Genomic DNA, 10761 nt, shown 5'->3' with positions numbered 1-10761 from the left:
TTATTTAGACATGAATTAAATAATCTAGAAAATATCAAATACCAAATATTTATGATTTTCTACAACGACTTTGAATTAGTTTTCCAACAACGAGTCAACAAGATACATATTACAATGACAAGAGGCCAAAGTTACTTTTCAGAAGATCTAATTTTGTGTAAATCTTTTTCTCCTTTCTTCTAAGTTTGTCCGAAATTTGCCATTTCTTTGTTTTAGAGTTAAACTCATGACTCAGAAAGAGCTAGATAGAAATCGAGGATGCATGCATGCCTACTGTTTATATTATATTAAAGAAACGTAAGTATGTACTTTCTGTATTTTAGTTATTCTGTTTATTATAGTATAATTTTGCAATTTTCTATATGCTGAAATTAACATGTATTTATTTACGTTCCTTCTGACTAGACTAAGAATTGAAAGTACAAGAGAGGGGGGGGGGTGAATTGTGTATTTTTAAACTTAATCGCTACCAGTTGGCTAGTTTTCTAATTAGTAGACTAGATATAATAACATGATGACAATAAGAGCATATTTTAAGATACAGGAATTAAAGACACCCGAATTTTTATACTGGTTCGGATTCAATTTGAATCCTAGTTCAGTCCCCTTGGGTTGCAAGGGAGTTCTCTTTCAGCGAATGAGTTTCTCGAGTACACAGTGACTGGTGTGATCTACACCAATAGCTCAGTTCCTATATCACTCATTTTTTTATACAATGCCTCATCAGTGTTGTTCTCTCTTTCTTCTCTAACTTGTTACATAGTAGGTCTAGTAGAGCTAGAATGTTTGTTTGTAGTAGAACAAAGAGAGGGTATTTGGTTCGATCAAAGTATATATGCTAAGGTACAGATACAAGTTTAAATACTTTGAGAGAGGCTTGAATTCTAGAGAGATTTGTCAACCCAAGAGATTTGATCCTTGGAAAGAGATTGATTCTTTCCAAGAATAAGATTATTCTGCAACGGCTCTAACTTGATGAGAGGCCTTAATGACTTCCCTTGTGCGCGATCCTTGAATCTTGATTTTCCAGATTTAGATACTTGATTGATTATCCTTGAATCTTGATCCTTCCAGATTTAGATACTTTGTTGATTATCCTGCAAGATCTTTGATATCTTGATTGATTTGATTCCTTTAATTTAGCCTTAATTGATTCAGCTAGTATCAATGATTCCTTAATCACGTCTACTTTCGTTGATTGCCGCAATTGATTCCTTTAATCTTGTATGCCATCCCATGAGTTCCTTGATCTTTGCTGATCGATTTCTTCAATCTTTAATGTTATCCATGAGTTCCTGTACAAAAGAACAAATATATTATTTTCATCATTAAAATCAGATCTAACAAGAATGATTTGTCTTTCCTAATCCATTTTATTCCTTTCTTTGTTGCATAGACATGGGCTGCCTCTTCAAACTGTGATGTTTTAGAAATAAATTTTGTGTTCCAAGGCTTCAAGAACCTCTTTCTACATTACCTCGATTTGCGTGCGCAGTCCGGGCGCGTAGCTGGAAAGCCATTATGTGAAAATCTATGGAAAAATGATAAAATTTGCCTTTAAAATGAATTTAACTTGACTTCGGTCAATATTTTGGGTAAACGGATCCGGACTCGTGATTTGACGGTCCCGGAGGGTCCGTAGGAAAATATGGTACTTGGGCATATGCCCGGATCAAATTCCGAGGTCCCAAGTCCGAGAAATAAATTTTTAAAGAAAATTATTTTCTAAAAAATATGTGAGTTTTAGAAATGAAAAATGTTTGGAAGTTATTGGTATCGGGCCCGTATTTTGGTTCCGGAGCCTTGTACAGGTCTTATATGTGGTTTAAGTCGAGCCTGTAAAATTTGGTAAGAAACAGAAGTCGTTTGATGTGATTCGGACCCGTAGTTGTAGAAAATTGATACTTTGAAAGTTTTGAAGTTTTTCTTAGATGTCTATGCTAAATTCGTTGTTTAAGATGTTATTTTGGCGATTTGATCGCACGGATAAGTTCATATGATGATTTTGAGTTAGTATGGATGCTTGGTTGGAGCCCCGAGAGCTCGGGTGAGTTTCGGATAGGTTTCGAAAGGTTTTAACTTATAAAAAGTTACAGGTTTTCTGTTTCTGGTGTTCTGTTGCTTTGTCTTCGCGTTCGCGTAAGGACTCTCGCGAACGCGAAGGGTGTGTCAGGCTAAAGGAATTTTCTTTCTATGCGAACGCGAGAAACAGGACAAGAACGTGAAGCTATGGGGGTGCTTCCCTTCGCGATTGTGGACCTACTATCGCGAATGCGAAGGCCTTTGGGCCTGGGCAGGGGGAGAGGGATTTTACTCTACGTGAACACGGCCACCAAACCGCAAATGCGAAGGCTCGAGAGGCTGAAGCTCCGCGAATGCGAGCCCTAGAACGCGAATGCGATGGCTGTTGGGCCTGACCCATAGCGAACGCGACAGACCCATCATGAACGCGATGAAGGTATGCTCAGTGATTTTAAAACAGAAGCAAAAACGGGCAAAACCCATTTACTTCATATTTACGAAATTTGGGAGCATTGAGGAGATTTTCAAAGAACAATTTCTTCCCCAAAACATTGGTATATGATTCTAAACCTTTCTTTTTCGATTTCCCATTGCATTTCATCAATTTTCATCTTAAATTCTAGGATTTTTATGGTAGAAATTGGGAATTTGGTTAGAGTTGGGGCTTTTTGATTAATTGGGATATAGACCTCGTTTTGGGGTCGGATTTCAAAACTAATTGCATATTCGGGCTCGTGGGTGATTGGGTGATCGAGTTTTGGTCCGAACCTCGAGTTTTGACAAAGCGGGTCCGGGGTCAATTTTGGACTTTTTGGGAAAAATAATAGAAAACCTATAATGAAGCATTGGGTATAAATTCTTTAGCATTTATTGATGTTGTGAAATTAATTTGGACTAGATACGAGTTATTTGGAGGTGAATTCTAAAGAAAAAGCGGTGTTTGAGGCTTGAGTTGGCCGTGGAAGTTTGAGGTAAGTGTTTGGTCTAACCTTAGCTTGAGGGATTAGGAGTTGTGTCAGATTTGCTATGTGTTATTTGTTGAGTACGATGTATAGGCATTGTGACGAATATCTATACGTTGGTGTCAAGTATGCCCGTGAGCCTTAAATTGGAAATCGTTGTGTTCTTAATAAGTACTATGAATGCCTAAGTTGTTGACCTTTTGTGTTGGGCAAGAATCATGATTTTTCTCGTAGAAGTTGCTTATGCTTGAGTATTGGTGCTAGTTGAGGTTCTTATTTGTTGTGAAGTTAATTGTTGGAACAAGTTTGGTTATAGCGGACTCCCTTGCCGGGACATATTTACTTATATTATCGATTCCCTTGCTGGGATAGTGTTGTTTCCTTATTGTTCCCTTGCCAGGACTCTTTTTGTGATTGCTGTTGAATGGTATATTTGGATCGGGTTGCACGCTGCAGCAATATTATATCTGGATCGGATTGCACGCCGCAACAGTATTATATTTGGATCGGGTTGCACGCCGCAACAATATTATATTTGGATCGGGTTGCACGCCGCAACAATATTATAATTGGATCGGGTTGCACGCAAGCAACAGTGTTTTATAATTTGGATCGGGTTGCACGCAAGCAACAGTGTTTTATAATTTGGATCGGGTTGCGCGCCGCAACAATAAATGATAAAAGTGGTTATTAATTAGTTACGACTTTCCTTATTCTTTCTGCCGCAAAATTTTAAATTGTTCTTTATGCTTTTCTTCTGAGTTATTGTTATTGTTGGTAGATGATACTTCCGCGCAACATGTCCTCCCTCTCCCATCCTTGATTGTATATTTATGTTTCAGTTTCCGTTGTATATGATATAACTGCACAGGTTTATTTGGTAATCTGGTCCTAGCCTCGTCACTACTTCACCGGGGTTAGGCTAGACACTTACCAGCACATGGGGTCGGTTGTGCTTATACTACACTCTGCACTGTGTGCAGATCCCGGAGCAGCAGCATTCGGACCTTAGCTTGGGCGGCTATCATCAGTCCAATCAGAGATTCCGAGGTAGTCCTGCAGGCATCCGCAGGCCCTGGCGTCTCCCTCTATCCCTTTATCCTGTTTCATTTACATATTTCAGAAACAGTTTGTTATTCATTTTTCAGACCTTGTTTGTAGTATTCTAGACTGTCTGTGAAGCGTGACACCAGTTCTGGGTAGATTTTGCTTAAGATGTTGTATTGGATATTTATTCAAATGCTTTATCGTTTCTTCCGCTTGTTTAAAATTCCGTTGTTTATAATTTGTTGTTTCCTAATTGTTAAAGGATTAAAAATGGGAAAAGATAATTGATTCAAACAGTTGGCTTGCCTAGCTCACATAATTAGTAGGCGCCATCACGACTCCCGAGGGTGGAAAATTCGGGTCGTGACACAAATGTTTCTCGTGGCGGAACCAAATTCAATCACACTCCTTTACCAGAAAATTACGTTGTATTGTTAAATAAAAATTTTATTTTATTATATTTTTACTATATGTTGAATTCCGTTGATTTTTTGGTGTATTTAATATTTAATATTTTAACGCACTTAGTGAAAAATTCTGGCTCTATCAAATATCAATGACTGTTTCCCTTATTTTATTCATTTGTACCGAACCAGAATTTAAATATCTGTGACATCTTGGGTCGCCAGGATGAGGTGGTTTTATCATTCTATTTGTAATGTACGGGAAATGATAGAAATTGTTTTATCATTGTATTAATTGGCTTAATTCTTTGTTACTCTTGTTTACCTTTTATTCTCGATTTATTACTTGTGTTTAATTACTTTGCATAATCACTTTGGATCACGTTTATATATAATAATATACCGCCCGAACCATCGATTTATGTGTACTATGGAGGGTCTTTCCTATTTAATAATAAAAGTACCCTTTTTTCACATTAAAATATGACATCTTTTAAGACTTGAAAACCAGTAATTTGATTCCATTATCACCCATTTATAATCGATAGTGTAACAGTTTAGGATAATACACCTTAAGAGTTATGATACTTGGTTTATAGTTAATATGTCATGGTGGCGGTACTAGGAATAACTAACTAATTAAGACTAAATAATTAAGTTTGTGTCATTATGTCACTAGTTTATCCATTAACGATCATTGGACTTAGACCTGGTTTTACTTCATGCCGTCTTTTCATATTAAGAAGATAGTAAATCTAAAAAATTGATGTTGTTGTAAATTTGGTTGAAATGAAACAACAGAAATCCCTTCATTTAGATCATGTTCATTAATACATTCTTTAGTTAAATTGCATGTCTTGGCTGCCACAAAATTGCTATACAAGAAACCACATATCAAGTGCCACAAAATTGCCGTAAAGGCTTAGGAAAACGCTTAGTAAACTGCTATTAAGGGTGCATGTGTATAACTTAAATGACAAAATAAGTATTATATTTTTGCCATGAAACCCATCTAGAAGCTACCGACAATTCAACAATACAAATGAAAGAACATACTTATATCCTAGACATTACCTAGAAGCTACCAATAATACAAATAAAGCTATGTAATTTTGAGCAATATTTTGAATGTATAGGTATAATATTGCTCAAGTACAAATTAGGCCAAGGCATATATGTCCACCTCACTTGTGGGATCACGCTGTTGTTATAGTCGAGACATATATATACTCATACCAAAATCTCCATATTAGCAACACAAGGCCGAGCACAAGTATAAAGATCAAAGTAGCGTAAATAATAATATGAACAATAAATGCTTGGCGGTTATCATCAGGATTTACAGAAACATAACAATCCGAGCTCTCACAATCATCATCAGAAGTAGTGCTGATCACATAACTAGGAGCAGCGCTCTCATAACTAGGAGCGATGTCAAGAATCTGTACTGTTGGGTCTTCATTTAACGATGTGGTAATACTATTGTTGGGTTTTGGAGAAGGAGCTGATAGTTTTCTGCTGGTTGAGAGGATAGTGGAAGGGAAAATTATCATGATTACAACAACTACCGTAAGAATCGAAGATGAAAATAGTTTAGCCATTAATGATCTTTGCACAGTAGGAACTAAGAAGAAGATGGAAATAGTTTACCCTTCATGCATGTTTAATTTGTTGTAATTATTCCTTTCCCTAGGGTTTATTTTTACATTGTTTGTGTTGGATTAAGATTTCCCCTTTTCTTTTCGTTTTCGGATTTATTTTTATTCCCTAAAGACTACGGACTTCATTAATGAAGATGTTGATTCCCCAGACATCAAATCAGCAATAATAATGATCTAATTAGTGATATTAAATTTCCACTGATAACCTTAAAAAAAACACCTTTACATAAACTTAAATATCTTCCAAAATTACCATAACTGCACATGAAGGGAGCGAGTCTGTTTTTTTTCTTCTTCTTGTTCTTCACATAAATACTTTCTTTCCCTTAATTAATTACAGTTGATTAGTATGGCTCATTTTATTAGGTTTAAAGACTTGAGAATTCCGAGTGTATCTCCGTAAATATCGTGTATATATTTGTTTATTTATTTATTGTTGCATTTGATCTTTTAGATCCCAACTTCAACTTGATGATTAGACTACCACACCCTTAAAATCTATGCGCAATAGATAGACTCTTGGAATCATGAAATATTTGATTACTCGAAAATAATTTCTTTAATTTCCATGCGAAAAGAAAGGAAATGGTTCATTCCGCAAAATAAGAGGCTTTTTTACTATCGAGGCGCAAATAGAAAGACCTTTTTATTTAATTTTACAAAATCGACAAATTACTTAAAACCCAATTACAGAAGGTCTATAATTAGTGCGAACTAATTTCTTAGAAAAATGGTAACCTGCTATAACTTATTAAAATTCTGGGTCAGGTAAAAATACACTATTGTGTGTATGACTTGAATTACATGTGACTTACCTGTGTATAATTTGATGAACCAATTCACTCTTACAATGCTCACCTTTGCCATTCTCATGCGAATGATCTTTCCAGCCACAAACTTGCAAATTTATTTATAAACTTTGGACATGGCTTAAATAGGGGTCTCAAAATCTACTATTTGTATGCTTTCCAAGGCCGGCTCTAACGTTATAAGAGGTCAGGCTTATGTCTTAGGCTCCCAATATCGGGAGCCCCATATTTCCAAAAATAATGAATTTATAAGTATTTAAAAAATAATATTTGGTATTTTTAATGCAAAAGTAGAGTTTTTAGTATTAAAGGAAAGCTCTCTATATACATAAAGTAATAATTTGACTTGATTAAAAATGGGTAGATGAATAGTTTTTCCAACGTTTCAATTTTTTACTTTTTACTCCTTCATTAGATAACGTGTAAAAATTTTACTCTCCTTTTCTTAACTTGTTCAAATCAATCTTTCTTTTTCTCAACCTCTTCATATTTCAAAAACCCCTATATATTTTTTGTATTTTTCTTTAATATATATTCTTACTCGCATTCTTTCTCCAAGATGTTACTAGTTTAAGTGTTCAACAATACTTTTAAGCTTCCAATAGTGCTATACTTCTATTGCTTTATAATATCTTATCTAAAATCAACAATATCTCCAGAAAGACTAAATGAGTTGGCTATAATATCAATTGCAAAAGAATTATTAGAAAAAATTGATTATAAAAAAGATTATTAACAACTTAATATCTCAAAAAGCTAGAAGAATACAAATAAGAACATATCTTATAACTTCCTTTTAAAAATTAGGCCTTATATTAAATTTTGGCTTTAGGCCCCTATGACGAGCCGGCCCGTCGTCACGAGAGTTATCGCCTCGTTTCCCCCATCTTATGTTTCCCTATGCTTCATTATCGGTATTGGGTGTGTTAGAGTTGATTTGGATTGGTTTTGATAATAAATGAGACACTTAGTCTCTTTAAGAAAGGCTTAGTTTGGAAAAGTCAATCGGAAGTTGACTTGTGTGTTAGAGGGCTCGAATATGAATTCCGATGGTTCGGTTAGCGTCGGGGGATGATTTGTGACTTAGGAGCGTGACCGGAATCTATTTTGGAGGTCCGGTGTAGAAATAGGCTTGAATTGGCGAAGTTAGTATTTTGGCGAATTCCGGTTGATAGGTGATATTTTGATCCAAGGGTCGGAATGGAATTCCGAGAGTTGCAGTAGCTTCGTTAGGTGATTTTGGATGTGTGTGCAAAATTCCAGGTCATTCGGAGGTGTTTTGATCGGGTTTTTGATCAAATGCGTATTTCGGAAGTTTTTAAGAAACTTAGGCTTGAATCCGATGTGATTTAATGGTTTTAGCGTTGTTTGATGTGTTTTGATGATTGGAACAAGTTTGAATGATGTTTTGGGATGGATTGGTGCTTTTGGTTGAGGTCCCGGGGGCCTCGGGGTAATTTCGGATGGTCAATCGGACCAATCATGGCTTTTGGAAGTTGCAGAAAATCAGCTGGTATGTTGCAGACAATTTGTTCATTGTGATCGCAAGAGTGCTATTGCGATTGCATAGAAGGTTTTGGAGAGGCTGGTCTGATTGTTCAATGCGATCGAAGAGAAGGGCATGCAATCGCATAGTTTGAGGATATTGTTCACTGCGATCGCATAAGGATCATTGCGATCGCATAGTGTTAAATGGACCTGGGGTCCTGAGGGGTATATGTTCAATGCGATCACATAGAGGTGGTTGCGATCGCATAGGTCTGGTTTGTTAAGCAGTGTGATCGCATACCTATGGGTGCGATCACATAGGTCATTTTTGGATGCCTGGGAAGGTTGTGCAATGCAATTGCATAGGCTTGGATGCGATCGCATAGGGTCAATTGAGGGGCTGGAAAATTTGTTCTCTGCGATCGCGTGGCTTGGGCCGCGATCGCATAGAGTAAATGCCTGGAGCTGGGCAGAATGTTTAAGGACATTTCATCCGCGAACTAACTCATTTCTTTCACCATTTTTGGACATCTTGAGAGCTTTTGGACGGGGATTGAAGGGAGTTTCAATTGGGATCAATTGGAGGTAAGTTTTATGAGTTAAATACATCATTTTATTGAAGAATCAACCCTTAAATTCATGGAAATTTGAGAAAAATTGGAAGAACTAGGGCTTGACTTTTGAAATGAAAATTTGGGATTTGGGGAAGCATTTGAACTCGGATATTGGTAAATTTGATATGTATAGACTCGTGGCGAGATGAGGAATCCGGTGATGTGAATTTTGTAATATTTGGAGAAGTGGACCCGGGGCTCAGGTTTCGCAAATTTCGTGAATTTCAATGTTTTTCGAGTCTTTTCGATTGGGTTATGTCCCCTTGGCCTATTGTAATGTATTTGTTGTGGTTTTGAGCAGATTCGACGCGCGAGGAGGTCGATTTGCAAGGCAAGGGCATAGCGAGCTAGGATTTTGGCCGGCTCGAGGTGAGTAATGTTTTTAAATGATGTCCTAAGGGTTTGAAACCCCGGATTTGCACAACGTAGTACTATGTTGAGATGAGGCACGTGCTGTATAACGAGCGCGGGGTCATTTACTATTGGGGATTGTGACTTGGTCCATCCCGGTTGATATTTTACCGCGTATTTGATAAAGACTTATTGTTTTTCACCATGATTTGGGCTTATTGCCATATTTGGGCTTCGTGCCGACTATTTGAAATCCTTTGTGAATTTCCATCACTGTTTTCCTCGCTAATTGAAATATTATTGGAACTCAGTCCAACTGAATTATACTGTTTCATGAACTCAGCTACATTTATACTAAACTTGAGATTTAAATGATATTTCTAATGTGGTTTGAGCTGAGCACCATTATTTTACTGATGCCCAAGGGGCTTGTGATCATTTTCTGGACTGATTGAGGCCGAGGGCCATATGTGAGGATATGCTGAGTGATGTGAGGAGGCTTTCAGGCCTCAAGTGTGATGTGAGAAGGCTTTAAGGCCTTATGTTGATGTGACAGGCTTTAAGGCCTTATGATTATATAGCGCTTGGGCCGTAAGGGGCCCCTCCCAGAGTCTGTACACCCCCAGTGAGCGCGGGTACCCATGTGAGTTGGGAGTGAGCCCGAAGGGCTGATGTGAGTTGGGAGTGAGCCCGAAGGGCTGATGTGAGTTAGGAGTGAGCCCGAAGGGCTGATGTGAGTTGGGAGTGAGCCCGCGGGGCTGATACTGTATTGAGATTTGATATTGAGCCCGAGGGGCATGTTTCTGATGATTTCTTACTTGTTGAAATTATTTGTCTTAACTGTTTTAAAAGAGATTTATCCGATACTTCACGATTTTATTATATAACTGATTTTATTGCTTGAGATAGCGTTATTTGTGCCTTTATGAGATTTCTTGCCTTCAGTCATTATTTATTTTTATTACTCACTGGGTCGGAGTACTCACATTACTCCCTGCACCATGTGTGCAGATACAGGTAGAGCTGAGTTCGCTCCTGGGCGCTGATTCTTTCCAAACCAGGCGGTGACTAGGAGTAACGAGGTAGCTGTTGACGTTCGCAGCCCCGTTGTCTCCCTTATCTTCTGTTATTTATGATATCTTTAGACTTTGTACAATTTTAGTAAACTCTGTAGTAGCTCATGACTTGTGACACCCCGATTTCGCGCTGAGTCGGGATGGTTTCCTTGTTTTATCACGTTTTATTCCGCACTTATGATTACATTATCTAAGATTCAGACTTATTCATGCTAAGTAACTGTTAAAAGAGGTATTGTTGTTCTGTTGGCTGGCCTTGTCTTCACGAGAGGCACCATCACGATCGTGTTTGGGAATTGGGTCGTGACAAGTTGGTATCAGAGCCCA

Source organism: Nicotiana attenuata, unplaced genomic scaffold (assembly GCF_001879085.1).
Source record: "Nicotiana attenuata strain UT unplaced genomic scaffold, NIATTr2, whole genome shotgun sequence".
Taxonomy (NCBI): Eukaryota; Viridiplantae; Streptophyta; class Magnoliopsida; order Solanales; family Solanaceae; genus Nicotiana; species Nicotiana attenuata.
This window is presented reverse-complemented; position numbering follows the sequence as displayed.